This window comes from Epinephelus lanceolatus, chromosome 3 (genome assembly GCF_041903045.1).
Source record: "Epinephelus lanceolatus isolate andai-2023 chromosome 3, ASM4190304v1, whole genome shotgun sequence".
In the NCBI taxonomy this organism is placed as follows: Eukaryota; Metazoa; Chordata; class Actinopteri; order Perciformes; family Serranidae; genus Epinephelus; species Epinephelus lanceolatus.
The window spans coordinates 42,372,667-42,393,255 of NC_135736.1; the positions used below are offsets into that span (position 1 = coordinate 42,372,667).

At 43.4% G+C, this 20,589-nt stretch overlaps 1 protein-coding gene across 3 annotated transcripts in view; it reads right to left on the bottom strand.

Moving 5' to 3' along the window:
- mgat3b (beta-1,4-mannosyl-glycoprotein 4-beta-N-acetylglucosaminyltransferase b) overlaps window positions 1-20,589 on the bottom strand; it is a 116,917-nt gene that overhangs the window by 80,835 nt on the left and 15,493 nt on the right. Inside the window, exon 1 of one of the 3 annotated variants that reach the window (XM_033624292.2) lies at window positions 19,432-20,201. The exons of the other annotated variants lie outside the window; for them this stretch is intronic. The gene's annotated coding sequence lies outside the window, so the exon portion shown is untranslated. Of the gene's footprint in view, window positions 1-19,431; window positions 20,202-20,589 lie in introns of those variants that run through there. 3 annotated transcript variants of the gene reach the window in all.

The window sequence follows — 20,589 nt, forward strand, 5'->3', positions numbered from 1 at the left end:
AATTTAACAGTGAAAACTCAGAGTAGTGCTGTAAATACAAACAGCAAAACTAGCTTAAGCTCTACTGTTTTAAAGATTAACTGATACATATGAGCCAGAGATTGAAATAAAATTCAAAAATAACAAAAATGAATTAAATCACATTTAAAAATGAAAACAAAATAAATACATCTGGCTGCCCAAAGATGGTCTTTTAAGTACTTCCTCTTTCTCACATCTGTTTCTCTTGGTGCATGCAAATTCTTCTTCTCCTGCTAGCTTGCAACGTTCCCCAATCACAGCGAAATACCTAGCTCTCCACAAAATCCCCACACTGTGTACAATGCTGCTGAAATCTCAAAACTGCATCAGCAATCCAAAACACATGCGTACCATTCTTACACTGCGGGTGCGGTAAATATAGTCACAGCTGCTCGCAATGTTATGCAAGGTCACCGTTTTTTCTTTGTTGTTGACAGGTATGAAGAATGGTGGTGATAAGGGAGGTATTCAACTACCCATACAGTTGATGGTGGGTGCGTCTATGTACCCTCATGGCCAACTGTGAGGTGAGGTGTGGTAAAAATTGAGCAATAATGACGAAGTCTGATAACAGAACTCCACCAACGCTTGGCTTTAAAAGGACAATCATGTAGGACTTAAGGCCCATTTATGCTCAACGTTAAATACGGATACGGATACGGACGGAGCCTTCTGTCTGTGCTCCGCGTTCATTTCGTCCGTATTTCTACACGTTTCCATAAAGCTTATGGATACGGGCCAAACGGAGCAGTACCACCAGAAACCATGGGGGCAGTGTTGCTGTCACTACCTGATACGTAGCTCTAGTGAGACAGGAAGAAGAAATAACAATGGCGGTTATCGAATGCCCCGGCGGACATCCTAAAGTACTGGAAATGACGCTCGTCATCAAATTCTCTCATCAGCAGTACTAGAGACTTTGTCTTTTATGCAAGAGGTACATTATCAATATCTCCTCCACATTCGCCATGTTTGTTTTTGAGTTTGTTGTTGTCATAAACTTTTGACTCTGGGCTGCCTCCTGGTGGATATATTGGTTAACATCCATGCCAAGTAAAGGACGCATGGAAGTATGTGGGCAGTGACGGTAACATCATTTGAAACGGACGTATACATTTACGTACATAAAGGGAGCATAAATGGGCCTTTAGTGGCATCTAGTGTTGAGGCAGCAGATTGCAACCAACTAAATACCCCTTCCCTTCCTTTCCAAGCGTGTTGGGAAACTTATGGTGGTCTTCAGGTAACATAAACCTCGAAAGGTCCTCTCTCGGGCCAGTATTCAGTTTGTGTGTTGTGAGCTACTGTAGAAACATGGCGGTGCAACATAGTGGGCTACGTAGAAGATGACCTGCTCTCTATGTGGATATAAACAGCTCATTCTAAGCTAACAAAAACACAGCTCTTTGTTTCAGGTGATTATACATGAATGAAAACATGTTTATGAAAATTATATTCCATTTCCGCCAATAGATCCAACTAAATCTCACACAGTGGTCCTTAAAAGGCCGACAGGAACTAGAATTACAGCCTTGCAGTTGTACGCTTCCACCAACCAGTCAAGTTGCATTTTTACATCCATGTCTATCCAGACTCGGAAAGACTAGAAATTTGAAAATGTGGATACTCAGCACACCTCTCAAACCCCGGCAGTATAGAAGATCAAACAATCAGTACAGTTTCTAGGTGAGCACCCAAGATTAGGGTCACCAATTCATTATCCGACCAAATGTGCCGCCTTCTGTTACTGAGTTATGGCACTGAATAAGCAAAAGAAAGTGTTTTTGTAGAACATTATGATGTCACAGTAAAAGTTGATATAAAACGGCATCACTTCATTTTATCTTATTAGATATTTGTGTGAAACTTTGCCATAATTAGTGCATGAATTCTTGAGTTATAGCCAAACAGATGTTTTGAGAGGTCACAATCGAATCAGTTCATCCAGGTGGATGTTCATGCCAAATATGTCAAAATCCCTCAAGGCATTCTTCAGGTATCATGTTCGCGAGGACAACCCGAAAACGTCATGCCTCTGAACACAACTTTCGCCCGCACGGAGGCATGAAAAAGGACATATTTCAAGAGCTACAACTAATGGTTCATCTGTCTGGTATTTTTTATTACCTCATTACACTATAAGATATAAGATGGTACCCTGGTGTATTAAGACACGGCCCTGATATACATCCCCGGTTCATGTCTAGCTGGGGACCACATCTCTCTTTCTCCCATCATTTCCTGTCAGCTCTCGACTGTACACTGTCCCATAAAAGCAAAAGATGTCCCCAAAATATGACAAAAAAACTCAATTAACAGTGAGAAAATGCCTGACACAATGTCCTGGAGCCAAAGGGGACATTTGAATTTAACCAACCAACAGTCCAGTCCCCCAAAAGTATTTAATTTACAGTGATATAAAAACAGAAAAATAAAAAATCCTCAGATTTGCGAGGCTGCTCCGAGCCAATGTTTGGTGTCTTTGCCAAACCAAACTATCGGATTTGCTGCCTGATCAATTATCTGATGAGACAGCTGATTGTTTTGGCACCTGCATGATTCTGCCTTTTCTCCATATGCATTGTGTTAGTGTTGAGCCTTCACAGAGCTTCATGCATGTGGTTTCAAGTCTTCATGTGTAAGTACGGCACTGGAATACAAAGCGCCACACTGCTATCAAGGCTTCCCTCCTGGCTGCAGCCTGCTGGCGGGTGGGCAGGAGTTTGGGGATGCACGGTGAATAAACAGTGTAATCAAGTGGGAGGAACTCCGCTGAGATTCAACAAGGAGGACAGACGGATGGACCACACACACTTCATAGAACTGTACACTAAGATCCATCGGCAGTCTTCCTGGGGGGACCACAATGTAGCACGAAGTCTAAAACAGGGGCTTTCCTGGGCAAACTGAGGTGAAGCACAGCTTTTCCAGTTTGTGCAGCCTCCTGAGGCAGTGTGTATATGTGTGTGTGTGTGTGTGTGTGTGTGTGTGTGTGTGTGTGTGTGTGTGTTCAGTAAGCACTGGGCCACTTTCCCAGATGAGATTCTCTGCTGCAGGATAATCCTGATGAAAATGTCTTTCCTCTCCCTCTCCCTCTCGTTCTCTCCATCCATCCGTCCGTCCGCAGACAAACAGTTGGCCAGCCGCCCCCGCTCTTCCTCCCCAACCTTTGTTCACGTCTCACCTCCCTCGCACTACCAGTGACAGACTCCTCACTGACGTAAGTATCTCCCAACAGCCAAAAAGAACAGTAATGCGATGACTGTGCGTCATTATCTTTTTCATAAAACCTGCAGAATTGTTGAGCGGCGTTTGTTGTTGTTGGAAATGAATCATAAGCACGCCCCCGACCTTCTTCTTCTGTCTGTAGCTTCTACCTTGGCCTCCACTAAACTTCCCGGATTCTTCTCGTCTTTTTTCTGCGTACCCTTCTTTCTCTAGCACTCAAGTGCATATTATGAAAGACTTAATGCTGATAAAATGACAAGAATCTCTCTCACAAACCCTCCCTCTGTCCAGCGCCGACGCCATGTGCTTGGGCTTTCTAGAAAAAGCTTTTGTTCTTTACACCTAGTTGGATTTGACAAGATAAAACCCGCGCGTCTTCATTTTCATGCTCAGCATCATCTGCTATTTTGAGGCAGTTTTTCAGAGTCATTTCAGGATAGGCTGCAGGCTCCCAGGAGGCGATAAAACACAAGTGTGTCAAAAGTGGCTGTGTGCTGTGTGTAGACGACCTTCAATCCAATAACGTCTACATGTTTAAAAAACAACAAAAAGGGAAAATAACCTTCTTCAGTAGTGTCACACTTACTCCCCCCACCTACTCTTTTCTAGTTTGGACTATAAATTCACTTAAAAGTGTCAGCAGATCTGGCTTGAACAGAACCGGCAAATAATTCTCAGTGTTTGCTCAAACCCACTTGAAGTATTAGATTTGCAGCATGAGGACAGATAGTGTTACAGAGGCTGTCATCACATCCAGTCAGCATTTACAGGTCAAAAGACATCCAAGTGTCAAGATGTACTAATGTGTGAGCTCAGCCTGCCTGGTATATACTGCATTAATATTTTTAGAAGTTTAGGGTGTTTTCGAAGTATCAGAATTTGAGTATATTTCTTTACATGTCAGTAAATCTGAAATGAAATGTTGCTTGTTTTGCTAGCAACTAGTAGCTCCTTTATGTACAGTTACGACGCAGGTGCAGAAAACAACTCGTATCACATATGATACTGAGGACATTTTTCAAATTTTGGATACTGTGAGGCAACATCTGAGCTTAAATATGCACAACTGTCCTTGATGGATATTGCAGAGACCGTTATCACTGGATAGAGTACGATCCAGTGATTAAAATGGTTAGCTATGTGTATGACATCTGTGTATTAATTTGTACATTTCCAAAAGCACAAGAAGCATCTGACACACATATTTCGAAGTACATCTATTGTTTTAAACGGCAGAACATGCACCAAGATTCATATAGGGCACAATTTTGGAGCACCAAATGAGGACGCAGTGACCAAAATTCTTTTCCCCAGCCACAGTTGTGCTGAGCTGTGTTGGCTACCTACCTGACTACCAGACACTGCAATGAATTCTATGGCAACATACCGTTTATAAGCAACATAATCTTCTTTGTGGGCTCCATCCATGGTGATAAATGATCTGAAGTCTATCATCAATGGCATTTAAAATCATCAATGTTTTATTAGAAGTAGCATTTCAGAAGTAGCATTTCCTTGATATGATAAGTTTGAAATTTGCATGGTTTCCTTAATTAAATTTTCAATATATCTCAGGGTGAACTTTTCCCAAAATACTGCTGGTTCTGGAATTTCATATTACTCAACAACAAATGTATATAAAATCAATAGGGGTATCTGTAATATACACTACAGAATCAGTATCTCAATATCAGTAAATCACAGTATCTGTAATTTTGCCTAAATAGCAACCTTTTCCTAAAATATTGCTGGTTTTGCTGTGATGGCATTTCAAATCTGAGACCTATACATTTTTTAATTTTATATTTTTATAACAGTGAAACTTTAACATGAAACAACACATCAAATGAGGCAATTCAGTGACCACTGCTGGTGTGTCTGGGCCTTAAGGACTAAAAATGCTGTTTAACACGTAAACAGTTGTATGTAAAGTTGCATCCAAAAAGCCAAATTTAGTCCATTTTCACCACAGATGTATTGACATCTTTTGACCTGCAAATGAGAAAAACAGCTGACCTAGGCCATATCACGGTATCAGGGTATAGCTGGGTATTTAGAAATCCAACAGTATGATGTTCAACACTGTCAAAAATACCTACTTCTATTAAACTCATACGGAGATGCTGTATTGGGGATAAATTGTATGTAGTGCACATCATGTGCCACCAGAGGGCAGTCTCTCCTGGTGGAACAGGCAGCTGAGCTTACAAACACAGCGACTACAAGTGGTAGGGATAACGTTACAGGACTCTAAACAACCGTCCAGCAACAGCAGAGAGAGAAAAGAGGTAATATTTGGTGAAATTGAGCTTAGCGTTAATTCAGGCAGGACACAATGTCAAGCTCAGCTCGTGTCTCTGCCTAAGGCTTTCTGCATAGGCATAGGAAAGGTGGGGAGGCCCCAAAACAGAGCCATATCACCAAATGTAATACTGCAAATGGTAACTAAGTTTGATCAAACCAGTTTGTGGACTAACTAACTGGATGACTAACAAGACTAATTAGGGCGATTTTGCTGAGATTTATTTTGCTTTTGTCGAGTTTTTACGCTGAGTTAAAAAAGCAATTAAGTTAGTCTTTCTCTGGTGAAAGCGAGAAACTTGAATTCAGAAGGTGTACAGAAGTATTTATTTGTTTAATGAGGAAAATAAGAGCAAGAATATTACCTTTATTGATATTTTGTGAGTTTATATTGTTTATTTATTAAACTGGAAAACTATATACCCCACTGAAATTTCAATAAGGTATGAATGTATAAAAAAAAAAACAAAGATACCATCCAAGCCTACTTAAGGGGCGCTCGATAGTTCAACTTTCTCCTCTTAGACGTTTCATCCTGCATTACAAACTATCCTCCACAAAGACTAAGCACACAGTGAAACATCTACATTCATCTTTGACCCAGCACGACTTGTGCTTTATTTCCAACTGGCATGTGACACCTCCCCCCTACAAATTGTGAGGCAGTGGTACGCTCCAGCACTGTAACCTCAATAAACACACATGCCGGGTTGAGCACAGGTCAGGGCCACTTTCTTTCCCTGCTAGGGTCCCCTGAGGTCTCCATGGCGGGATATAACTGTAAGGTGACACTGAGGTGACCAAGAGGTGGGTGGGGGGAAGGAAAAAATAGAGAGTGGGTGAGAGAGAAAGCAGGGCACGCACAGAAAGGGAGAGAGGGAGAGAGACGTCCTCAAGGGCAGACGACTTCTATTTTGGCCTGGTGGTAAACTTGGCTTGGCTGTCTGACAAGACAAGAGTACGACACAGTGGCGGTGTGTGTGTGTGTGTGTGTGTGTGTGTGTGTGTGTGTGTGTGTGTGTGTGGAGGGGGTAGAGGGGGGTCATGGAGGGAGAAACTGCCTTATTTAGAAAAAGGGGAGCACCCACCAAACAGCAAGAGGGAGAGAAAGGAGAGTGTAAAGGAAGAGTAAGGTTGCGATGCTGGTGTTTCGACAGGCGGTCCTGTCCTTGACAAACAGCAGCAGCATGTGGAGTGCTCTTCATCCACCCCCACATAAAGCCCAGCCACACTCAGTTTGACCTGCAGGAACAGAAATCCATACTTCATCATCACAACTGCTGCCCCCTCAAGACCCTGCCTGAGAGACGCAGCGCTTGTGTATGTGTGCGAGAGCCCATCGAGAGGTTACTGAGTGGGAGTAACTGCGCTGTAAGTCCGTACTTTATGTAGACTACATCAGGCCCACTATCTCACAGTATACGACCGATGGCCGCTGTGTCAACATAGGATTTACTCAAGCATATTAACCAAAGTCCATCATTTCTGTGCTTTACAGCCCACATGATGACGCCTGTGGGCACCTGTGGGATTTTTTATGCGATCCGTGTTAAACTGTTTTCGTCTGAAATGGCTCAGATCATAATCTTTACAGGCCGGCAGATTGCATGTGGGCAAGGTCACGGTCAAGACAGAGAATGCTAAATACTGCTGTAAAAGCACAAGCAAATAAAGAGTAAAGAGCACACACTATCACCAACCATCAGTGAGTACAGTGAACAACTCCGAACAGACACAAACAGCAGACACACCCAACGAATAAATCACTTCTTAATAATGACAGTCTCATTACTAAATCTCCTTAGCTTAATATAAGAAGTTATAATATTCTGATTATAACGGACTCATGCAAATTCAGGCTGCATGAAATGAAATGCAAATATTGAGCTTGACGGTTCGTTCTTCTTCGGCCTTGGAAATGGTAGTTTGACATGCAAAAGACAAGCTTAAGAGAACTGAAAAAAGAAAACTGACCTCAAGGTCCACTTAGTAAAGGCAGACTGATAAATGTGGCTGAAAGCTCAGATCAAAAGATAATGTGTTGTTTACTTTATTTACATGTTGTCTAAATACAGAGGTGGAAAGTAATGAATTACATTTACTCACGTTATGTAACTGAGTAGGTTTTTTTGTGTAATTTTTTTCAGTAGTTTTAGAAATCTGTAATTTTACTTTTACTTAAGTAAATCTTGACTGAAGTATTGTACTTCGCTACATTGGGGATTACATCTGTTACTGAGTTTAAAAAAAAAAAAAAAAAAAAAAAAAAGTTTTCGACTAAATGGAAACCAGAAGGGTGAATCTCGGAAATCTTGCGTGGAATTGACCCAGAACAAGCGGCCAGTGCAGGCGAGTTACTGGACAGAGGGATGGAGGAGGGTGGAAATTCTTCGGCAGAAGCACAAGCAGACGCAACAGCTGAAATGAATGAAAAAAAATGAACGAAACGAAAGAAAACCCCTGGCCACATCTTAGACAGCTCTTTGCCTTCAAACATACGTGAGGAAGCTGCTTCATTATTCAGTGCAAGCTGTGCCTGCCTCGGAAGATGGAACTCTCGGCCTTCAAAAATTCAACCTCAAATCTTCGTTATATTTGTAAAGTTTTTCCCTTTAATAAAAAATAACCAGTTTTGGGATTGGATTTATGACTCCTGGACCATTTTTGCATTGCATAGGAGTGACCCCCATCAAGTTGTTTGAAGTAACTAAGTAACTTTTCCTTAAACAAACTACTTATTGCTTTTACTTGAGTAGAATTCTAGATGGGCACCTTTACTTGTACTTAAGTAGAATTTCATCAAAGTAAAAGGTACTTTTACTTGAGTTGAATTTTTCAGTACATTTTCCACCTCTGTCTAAATATATTTAAACTGTTCAGAAAAGAAAAATCAAATAGGTGGAAGTTCAAGAAGAAACTTTTATGGTTCTACTTCTAAAAATTGGACCTCTTTTAAGTATTTTAGAAATGATTCTGAAAAATAACCTTACGGTTGTACGCCTCCGCCAACCAGTCAAGTTGCAGTTCACGGCTGAATCCAAATGCTTGCGGACTGAGCCCTCACGAACTTCAGTTATACATAGTGTGACGTATTTACTGTCATCACGTAAAGTCTGCAAGGGCAGAGACTGCAAGCAGCTGACAGACAACCCTTGAGACCATTTTGCTCGTTGCCGTGGAAACGTTCAACTATAGCTGCTGTCATATTCATAAGTTGATGAATAGTGCCTACTCATCTGTCCCTGCAGATAACAAGATATAAATCCCATGTATAGCTTTTTTTTTACTTTCTGGCCCACATAACTCAAGTAGCACGTTAATAGGCCTTACTATCAATAACTAATTTACACATTCATAAGATTTTTTTTCGGCAGTTGAAAAACCTACAATGTCATGTCCGTATTGGGTTATTAAATCAGCAAAGTCTGCACCCCAAGTGGACTCTCTGGAAGTCTGCAAAAAATCTGTTTGAGGCCCCTTGTGGACTGGATGAATTGTGGATTTAGACAGCCCTAAGCACTCCCAGACTTCCCGGGGACACGCCCACAAAGTTTGCGAGTCTGCAAATGCCATAAGGCCTGGGCATTTAGATTCAGCCTTCATTCATGTCTGTCCAGACTCGTATGTAGCCATGACAGCAGGCAATGCTTCATATATGGATGTTGCTGCAAAGCTATAAATTCTAAACCATGGAAACATCATACACATCTTTAACACAGCAGCACAGTTTCAAGGTGGACACCCAAGATTTGTGCCTAAATGTCTCCTCTTTTGCTCCTAAGTTGTGGCATTAAACAATGGCCATAAGAGTGTGTTTTGCAGGATATTATGATGTCACAGTGAAGTTGACATTTGACCTTTTGGATATCAAATCACATCATTTTATCCTATTAGACATTTGTGTGGAATCTTGTCTTAATAAGCTCCTAAATTCTTGAATTATGGCAAAAAAACATGCTTTATGAGGTCACAGTAACCTTGACTATTGACCACCAAATTCTAATCGGTTAATCCTTGAGTCAAAGTGGACGTTTGTGCCATATTTGAGGAAATGTCCTCAAGGCGTTTTTGAGATATCACATTCAAACACATGGGGTGGAAACCTGACAACATAATGCCTCTGGCCTCAGCTGTCACCAGGACAGAGGCGTAAAAATCTAAGTTCAATTGTTAGGCGAGACATTAATTTATGGTAACTTATTATTACAATAATAGAGGACAAAATATCAATCCACTGCCCAGCCCTAATGCAGCTGCAGAGGCTCAATGTCATCACACATCAAAATCTCTTTCATCATCTCAGCCTGTCTGTCTTTCAAAAGTGAAATTAATGACTGAAGTTTCCTACTTAAAAATCTGGTTTGTCTAAACAGACGCTGCTGCCAAATGACTGGAGGGGCTGTCACTATCTTTAACTGTTAAGACATGCTTCCGTTACATTATCTTTGTATTAAATCCCCTGCTTGAGGGCACACCTTGCATAAAAAAACATTTTATGCTCATGCACCCAAAACAGCAGCTTCACAGTCAGCAAACGTGAGCTTTCAGAGTCAAAGTAGAACGCCACAGTGCTGCCTTTCATGTGCTGAGCTCCCGGATGATGTCTTTTTTAAAATCTCTGTATCTTGTCAGGTGACAGGAGGTTAGTGACGGGTGAAAACTTTGAGCTCTTCATTCATCGAGCCATCAAAAGCCCTCCGACTGACTAATGAGGGCTCTGGAGGTTTTGAAGCAAAGGTTCAGATCCTGTGTTGCATTTTTGGTCTTTCAATGCAACATAGGATCTGCAGTATGTGTGGGCAGAGGGGTGAATGCCATGCAGGTATGTGTATGATGAATGTGTGCACGAGGTATGTAATATAGGCAGAGAGACAGAGAGATGGAGAATTTTATTGGAAGCATGATAAGTCAAGTGAAATCAGACTGCACAGACGTGTGCGGAGAGAGATGTCAAAAAAAGGATAGAGATGTACGCCTGTGTGTCTGATTCTCTCTCCAGGAATAGTGTGAGCACAGCCAGGAGCCTAGCAATGTGTGTGTGTGTGAGCGTGTGTCTTCCTGTGTGTGTCTACAGATGCCAGATCAGAGGTGGAACACAGCTTAATTCCCCCCAGCAGCAGCGGCAGCAGGCTGTGCTCGGCCGTACGTAACCTGTTGGTGGGGTAAGCATGGCGCCGTTTGGACATCCTGGAGCCTGGGACGACCCCGCCTGAACCACAGGGAGATTACACGCACAGTGGTAATGATGCACACAGAGATTGGTTCTACTGTATGATCCAGGTCAACGGAAAAACCACAGGCGATGAGATGCACAAAGAGCTAGAAGAAGAAATCTGGAGAGGAAACAGTCGTGTTGCTGCGCGTTTCTTTTTTTCTCTCCTTTCACTCTCCGCTGAGCTATGTCTTGTAATTACTTTGGCTCTCACCGGGGTTTTTGCCTCTGTGTCTCAGAGCTGAAAACATCCCTTTGTCCCACTGACTTCCAATGGAATAAAGAGCATATTAATGCCAAAGACCGCCCCCGGGCAGGAAATAACAGAGGCTGCTGGGACAAATATGGCCTCCAACATCATTGAGCTTCACTCAACCTTTGCTCTAATTTCTACACCCAGCACTTTTTACTGTAGAAACACAGGTAATCTAGAATTACAGCAACTGTGAGCCATCGTTCCTTAACGTTTACTTGAAGATTTTTCTGCACCTGCACCACTTTAACTCTGCTCAACAGCTACAGCTTAAACGAGTGACTCAAGTGTTCAGCTACAGGTGTAGCTGAAGGCCATGAACTTTCAGTTTCAGGAGGTTTCAGGAAATCAGTTATATGCAAAATGTGGATCCTGAAAGCTGACTGGTCTCAGTTTCCATCCCGAAATTACACCTTCATAATATCAACACAGTATATGCAGATATGGGGATTACCTATTGGTACAACGGCCCAAAATTCCAAAGCCACGTTTTTCTGATAAACCCAAAGTCCATTTCCCTGACAGCCAATTATTCCCAAAACAAAAGCCCAAAAAAAAAAACCCAACCACCAGAATATTGTTTGCACTGTATGTTTCATTTGTAGCTTATTTTGTAGCAAATGTGTTGAAACTTTACAGCTCTGTGGTGAAGGTGTCGTTAGGATTATGCACAAAAACCCCTTGGTTATGGCTAGGAAAAAACATGTATTGGCTTCAAACACCATCGATAAGTGGCACAAAAGCCATTAGATAAGCAGGGTGGCTCAAACATCGCCGGGAAATACTGCAAATGATCAGTGAAAACACCCAGGATCAGTAGCTCAAGCGCCACTGAGAAACACTGTGAAGTGTTGGTGAAAACACCCTGGTTTGGTGGCTAAAACACCACCAGGAAATGCCATGAAGGGTCCGTAAAAACACACAAGATTGGTAGCTCAAACGCCACTGAGAAACGCCACAAATAGTTGGTAAAACACCTGAGATCAGCGAATCAAACATTGCTGGGAAACACCACAAATGATCAGTGACGACACCCAGGATCAGCAGCTCAAGCGTCACTGACAAATCCTTTGAAGTGTTGGTGAAAACACCCTTGTTTGGTGGCTCAAACACCACCGGGAAATGGCATGAAGGGTCCGTAAAAACACACAAGATTGGTAGCTCAAACGCCACTGAGAAACGCCACAAATGGTTGGTATAAACACTTGGGATTGAGAGATTGAACACCACAAAGAAATGCCATGAAGGTCACTAAAAAAACCTGAGATCAGCGAATCAAACATTGCTTGGAAACACCAAAAATGATCAGTGAAAACACCCAGGATGGGTAGCTCAGGTGCCACTGAGAAATCCTTTGAATGGTTGGTGAAAACACCCTTCTTTGGTGGCTCAAACACCACCGGATAATGCCACACATTGGTTAAAACACCTGAGATTGGTAGCTCAAATGCAATGAAGGGCCAGTAAAAACACCCGAGATCGGTGGCACCAGCACCACTGAGAAACACTGCGAATGATCGATTAAAAACACCTGGGTTCTGTGCGTCAAACATCAGTGAAAAATGCCGCAAAGGGTTGGTAAACACTCGCAATCGGTGGTTCAAACGCCACTGAGAAATGCTGCAAAGGTTGGTGAAAACACCCAGGATCAGTGGCTCAAAGGACACTTGGAAACAGAAAATAACTGCAGGGTGTGTGTACTTTCTGAGAAATGGGACTTCGGAGTAATGGCCGTTTGTTTTGGGGATATCGGGCTGTTGAAGAAACAGGCTTTTGGTCCGATGGAACATTTTTCAGACTAATGAGGCTTCGGAATTTTGGGCCATTGGAACAATGGGATGACACCATACATATAGCCGTAATAAACCTGCAGTCACAGACAACACCCACTCCTCTGCAAAAGTTCCCACATTTCACTGTCGTATCTGGTGCTGAGATCTTTACAGTAAATTTGGATACTGTTCCAGTAGTTTCTCAAGCCAAAAATACTTTGCTTTGAATAAGAATTGCTCCTGATATGATTTTTAAGCACAAAAAAGTCTAATTACCCCAAAAGTCTTCAAACTGAAAAGTCCTGACTTTATCAATATGCAAGTATTTTTAGTTTCAAAAGTTTAACTGGTGAAACCAACATGATTCCTACTTCACTGAGGGTTTCAAATTTCAACATCACACTTTGCAAGTTGCATGTTGGCCCATCACCATGATGTCACAAGACTCTGCTCTCATGTGCACATATTTAACTAAGACTCTTTCCTCTCTGCACAAAGATCAGGCCGCACAGTTCAGTTAAAATGCAGAGTTTTAAAAATCATTGTTTGTTTTCTTTATGTGTTTTTTCTCGATGTAATACTGTGTGAAATAATTTAATTAAGGTTGTAAAACATATCCAAATCATGTGTTTTAGGCATGGATGGTGGAATTTTGCATTTGGCTTATTCACATCTGCTGTGCCTAATTTCTGACAAACCAAGGTTTGTAACCAAAAGTCACTGCTACACAGATTGCTTCCATAACTTGCAAGAGGAACTACTTTGACTATGCAAAACTGCCTTCGCTGTTTTTTTTTTTTTTTGCTGTCTTTCACTGGTGTTCACACACTGCAGGATATCAGATGTCTGCATCCATCTGCTTATAACAACAAGCCTGGTTTGTGGTCATTTCCTGCAGACTTACATTCTCACTTCTTACACAATGCAATACGTTTGCCTTGGAAAGAGGCTGACACATGGTTTGGATTCTAAAGACCACTGTTGTCACCTCCATGAACCAAAATAAAAACAACAAAATCTATGCATCTACAAATTAAAAGCTTTGAAGATTCTTGATCTGAATGCAACCGTGCTGTGATTACGAGACGTTTAGCTGTGAGTCAGAGCTAACATCTGATTTCCTAGAAATTGACAAAGACTGTCTTTTAGAGATAAAGCCAACAAAACAGGATGCTGTGGAAGAGGAAGAGGCTGCTGATCTCTGTGTACCCAGATCGCCTAACTGACAGCCTCTCCGTGTGCCAGCAAAGCCATTTGTTTCAGCCTTGCAACTTGAGTCACAGGCAGCGAAAAGAGGGAGCGACATAATGAAAGTGCTGTGTGAGAGGAAGCGAGGAACGAAGAATGGAAGAGTTGTGATACGGTTGTGATAAAACAAATACAAAGGTGTAGAGCTGCTGTTTGTTAATGAGATAAGAGGTATGGCACTGCCTTTTTCCACATGAGCTCTTATTGTCATTAGATGAGTTGATAATAGTGCTGGTGCATAAAGTATCTGTGGACACATTGTCTTTGAAAAGGTGAGACAAAGACAGGAAAATAAAATATTTGAGCTAAATGATTAAAGTTTGAATACAAGCTACAGCATACCACATGTTATTGCCATGTCTGATGATGAAAAGCTTCCTTTTGTCCAACTTGGGTAAGACAGAAACACCGCAGCGACAGAAGCTACATTTGTCACAGGGCAGCTAACTGCCTTAAAGGACAAGTTCAATATTCTGGGAAGAACAGTTGTTCACTTCCTCTTATATCAGTACAGTAAACAATGAGACTGTGGTATACAAACAGACAATGGTGTGGCCAAAGCTACGGGAAGTTATGGGTCCAGGCCAAGAAATAGTTCAGCACATAACATCTGTTCAGCGGCTAATTGCTGTTTTTACTCTCCATTTTTTTGTTCTGGTTAACAAAGCAAAATTAGGGCTGAGAGATGAGATATGAGATTAGATACATTCATTATTTTTTTGTCATGACCGCTTATCCTGTCGGGTGTGTTGAAGCCTATCCCAGCTGACATTGGGCAAGAGGCAGGGTGCACCCTGAACAGCTCGCCAGACTATCACAGGGCTGACACATAGAGACAGACATTCACATTCACACCTAGGGTCAATTTAGAGTCACCAGTTAACCAAACCTGCATGTCTCTGGATAGTGGGAGGAAGCCGGAGTACCCGGAGAAAACCTACGCTGGAGTTCGAACCAGGAAACCTTTTGCTGTGAGGCGGCAATGCTAACCACTGCACCACCATGCTGCTAGATATGATAGATATAGTCCTAGATTTTTGATATCATAATACTGGAAGAGTTGTCTTTACTGGTTTTAAAAGGTGGCATTACAGAAAAATGATCCAAACTGTTGGAGTTGTTCTACTATTCGCCTTTACCCACTTAGTCATTACATCCACACTACTGCAAAACTGACAATATGGTCGCAATATCAATATCGAGGTGTTAGGTCAAAAATATTTTGATAATTGATTTTTCCATACTGTTTAGCCTGAGGTGAACTATGATGTGAAAATCTGTGAGCTTTAGAGGTGCCAGTAGGTGCAATTTGTTGCCTTTGGACAGACGCAACCAAATGGTGTCCACCTTGTTTACAGTGTTTTAGCTAAGCTAAGCGCCTGCTTATTCCAGCCTTATCTGTACCATACAGACATCACGGTGGTATCAAACTCTCTGCAGGAAAGCAAATAAGCATGCCTCCCAAGAATAAGGGGCCGATCACAGCTACAGGTGGCCCTAGAAAGGCAGACGCTCCAAAGACGCTTGAAATGCCTGAAATGCCCTTTCAATGAGCGCTCCTTATGAGGAGCACCTGTAGAGCGGGGTTGCGTGCGCAACCGGGCGATCAAAACATTGAAAATTACCCAAGATGGAGGAGGGCACTTGCCATTGCTCTGCTGGTGGTGCTACTGGCGCCTGACGCCCAAAAGTTGAGATTAATTCAACTTTCAGCGTCTACAAACGTGCATCTAAAAAAAAACGCGAGTCTAAAAAGACGCCAGAAAGACGCTCATCATCAAAAGTGCTTGAAAACCAGTCAGACGCGCCATACCATAGGGAATCAATTGTTTTACTGGCGTCTCATTTCTAGCGCTCCTTGTAGGTGTGATCGCCCCCTAACTTTTCCTTGACAGGTACAGTGTGTAAGAGTTAGGGGGATTTAGTGCCATCTAGCGATGAGGATTGCAGACTGCAACTAGCTGAAACTTCAGTTAAAATTGCTTCTGTTTTCATTGTTCTAGAAGTTTTAACCATGAGCTGAGTTATCTGCAGCGGTCCCTATCTCTCCAAAATAAATGGACCAGGTGATTTAAACAAGTGACAATACTGAATAAAGCAGTTTCATGTTACAAATCAGTGTTTCTCCTATGCTGTTTGGCACGTCGCAGATAGGCCTCTAGCCTAGCACCTGCTAATGTACGCTCACCTAATTTCTGATCCAGAGTTTCGGGAGGTTTTTACCTTGAGCCAAATTATCTGCAGAGGTCTCCTCCTCTCCAAAACAAACAGACCTGGTGATCTAAACCAGAAAAAAACAGGGTTTCTCCAATGCTGTTTGGCATGTCAGAGACAGACTGCTAGCCCCAGCACCTGCTAATCTGTGCTCACCTTTTTTCTCTGATAACTTAAGATCCAGACGTTCAGCAGTTGTTGTTTTTTTTACCAGTAACTGAATTATCTGCAGAGGTCTGTTCCTCTCCAAAACAAATGGACCCAATGATTTAAACCGGTAAAAATACTGAATAAAGCAGTTTATTTATTTTTTTTTCAATGCTCTTGTCATGGAGGAACTGCTAACTATGGTGGGCAATGTGAAAATGCGAATGGCTCTATCTAGAGCCAGTGTCTGGTTTATCCATTCTGGGCTACTATAAAAATATGGAGGTGCAATATGGCGACTTCCATAGACAAGGGCCCGCTCCCTATGTAGGTAGAAATGGCTCATTCTAAGGTAACCAAAACACAAAAGATAACATACGCACTATATTTTATTCCATTTCTGCCAATATATCCCCCTAAATCCTACACACTAGACCTTTAAATTCCATATCTAAGGAAGAGAAAAAGGACTTACATACATCATTTTCTTTCAGTCACTGTTCATGGTTGTTTTCTTCCATAACCAGTTTGTATTATACTCCACATCGCTTCTTGTTTTTGTCTCCTTTAACCACTATTTTTCTGCTCAATATGCTTTTGCAACCCAGATATATTTACTTGTCACATCAATAAGGAAAACTGAAAGTGAAACTGAGAGAATGTGTGTGAGGGGTGGGGGGGTGGGGGGGGGGGGGGGGGGGGGTGGGGGGGGGGAATCACAGGAGAGTGCTCTTAATCAAATCTGACAAAAGAAGTGAGCTTCAGCTGTGGGGCTCAGGTGGATCTCTGGAGTCCACACACTCTTTCTGTTTTCTCTATTTTAATTCTTCAGTACATCCATCTATCCCTCCGTCCATTCTCCATCTTTACATTTCACTCCTCTTATCTCAATGCCTCGGCCCTGATGCACACACACATGCACACAACATACATGTTCAGGCGTGGCTACTGTGTTCAGTCCCCAGCTGTGGCATCTAAAACCTTTAAGATCCCTTGGAAACATTTTCTGTCTCCTTCTCTCCTCCTGCTCTTCCTGCAACCCCACACCTACCCTACACACACACACACACACACACACACACACACACCAACTCACTGCCCTGTCTCTCAGCATCAGCATCACTGTGAAGTGAAAAGGCCAGCATCCCCATGAGATGTGGTCTTTGTTGATGTTGTTGTTTTGAAACGTGGGGATCTGGGATATTGGTTGGGGCATCGTCGACAATTTGAAAGCCACAGTGAGATAACCACAGAGAACCAGAGCCGTCGCAGTAGTTGCAGGCCGCTGCCTCTGCTTATGCTGCTACAAACACAGTGAAGTATACACTTCCTGCTTTCGCCCAGCTCAGATTATTCTCCTCTCTGCTCTCCTTACTGCCTGGCAGGCACAGATGCAGGTCTGATTTTCTGTCCAGACAAAACCATGTTGCCATTTCATCAAATCACTGCTTCTGGGTTCAACTGGACCAAATGAAGAGTGGCGTATCTTCTGTACAAAGCAGACATCTCTCTTGGAGCAACCTCAGATACTCGAATAATTACCTCTACCCGACATGCATCTTTAAAAACCTGAGGAAGCACGCTGAGCATGCTCATCAGCGATACCCTGTTTCACACGTTCACAGCTGGGAGCTGCCAGGTACAGCTCCAGCCTGCTACTGTTGCACCACTGAGCCGCTCTAATGCCGTTATTGCTGATTAATTGCCTTGCTGAAGGGCAGCATGTCAAGGGAAAGAAGAAGAGGTTCATATTTACACCACACAGCCAGATTTCTCCAGTGTTTCTCCACAGCCACAATCTCACCTGCTCCTCTACAACCGCCAGGCAACTCCTTCATTCATTAGTGCTAAATTTGCACTTAACTGCCCATCAGCTTACTCAAGCCTTCATATACTCAAACCCATCTGAGACCCTGGCTCAATACTTGACCTCTGAGCGGCAACCAGGGAGAGGGGGGCCCACTCTCATGGGAAATTAGAAATGGATTCAGCAGGCGATGGTGCTTGGTTTTTGGTTTGGACCAGATGGGAGATGAAAATGTTTTTTGTCAGCAAGGCTTGCAGTCGCTGCATACAGAAGATGACCACCCGGGGCAGGGTGATTCACATGCGGCGAGGTGGCATGGAGCAGGGCTTTTCTGTGGGCTGGAAGATGTAGCAGCGGCCATCCGCTCAGGTGTTTGGGGAGGGGAATGGGGACGTGTGATGGTGTGAAAATTAAGAACTAGCCCGTAGAATATGGCTCAATTAGTGGACACTAAACAAACCTTATAATACCATGGACTCAGTGAACGACAGGCAGCCAAACCCTAAATCCTGGCAGTGTTAGTGCAACATCAATCCACTGAGGCAGTAAGAACTTAAAGGATTTGAAGTCTAAATAGTTTTAAATGTTATAAGCTTGGCCTCAAGTCCTGTGCCATGAGGTCACAGACTCATTATGAGACAATGGGCCCGTGGGCACAGGAATGTTAACGTCCCAAAAACAATCGCACACACAGAGAAAACTCAAAGTGAAAGTGGTGGGAAAGTGGTTATGTTTTCGCATCTCTTTGTGGCCGTTTGGTGTCTCTTTCAGTGACATTTCACCCCCTGACCCCTTGAGTCCATGGGCCTGCGCCCAATAGGCCCGTTCCGTAACCCATCCATGATCCTGGTACCCTATTATTACATTCAATCTCACATACCCAGGACCCCCGAAACACCACAGCACAGTATAATACGAGATGGCATCAGCTATACTCTACCTCCAGTCTCACCAGTAGTAAAGGGCCATCTGGTTCCACCCATGTATTTCCTAATTTCACCAGAAGCCACTTCATCAACCTCACACACACACACACACACAAATACACCCCATTCTCTACATTGCAGTCTTAAACTGTACGTGCAATGGCCAGGGTCTTCACGTCACAAGCCTTCCTGCCCCCCCCCCCCACCCATCCCTGCCCAACCTCCATATCCCGGAGTAAAAAACACACACACACACACACACACACACACACACACATGCAAAGCAGAGCATCTCCTCTTACCCATCTGTGCCTGTGTCGGATGTCTTTCAGAGGTTCATGGTGGATGCGAGCCCTGCTGGTCTGAGTCTAGTCTGGTAGTCTTGCAGCAGAAACCGCTATGCCATCGCATTGGTGATGCTGGAGTCTCGGTAGTAGCCGGCGGCCGGGGTCTCTCTCTGTCTCAGTGTGTGTGTGTGTGTGCTTCAGCCGGGTTACTCTATGGTCATCTCGTAGTGTTTACCCCCTCCTTTGGGTTTATCCACCGAATCGCCTGCGCCGATGATCGTCCCGTGCACCACCTCCAGTGGATCCTGTCGGCGGTGGTGATGGCACAGCCTCCTCTCTTGCCTCTGGTGTTTATCCTCTGACAGACCGAGCAGAGGTTTTGTCCAGAGAGGATTAAAATAAAGAGAAAACAGAAAACACCGCTCCGCTCCGGTGCGCAAAGGGATGAGCCGAACGGCGCAGACAAGGATGGAGATGGAGAGATGAGGAGGGTTGGCGGTGGGGGGTGATCGCCGCTCTCTGCCGTCCTATTCGCCGTTTTCTGTCGTGTTTACGACCCGCTGTCGCCTCCTCCCACCGTCTTCTCTATCTCCCCCTCACCGTGATGCGTCTCCCTCTCTTCCGTCCTCCGTGCTGCGCTCTGCACCCGCTGTGACGCTTTTTCCGTTCGTAAGAAAATAGGACCCCCCCCCCCTCTTTCACTTCTTCATCATCTAACCCCTCTTCTCCCTTTCGATCAGACAGGCAAGAAGGAGGTGGAGACGAGTGTGTGTGTGGGGGCAAGTGAAAGAAAAAGAAGGCAGTGGAAGGAGGAGTCCCGCGAGAAGAGAGCTCCTCCCCGTTATGCTGCTTATCAGTGGAGGACGAGGGGGGCGCCCATCATGTAGGGAGATATAAGGGAGGAAATATGAGCGGGGGGGGGGGGTGTTGGTGGTGGTGAACTTGCACAGAGGCTTGAGCAGAGACGACTGCTATTATTATTACTGCTACTTCTGCTGTGGTACTGTGAGGTGTCCTGCACCCTAAATATATCCAACCCCATACAAGTTCTGCAAAAACTAAAACATGACTTTAAGTCAGTGACCACAGCAGAGCCCCCGTGAGGCTGTAATGCACATTGCATGTCACAAAAAAAATGCATGGATAAAATATGAAGACTATTTAAAGACATAC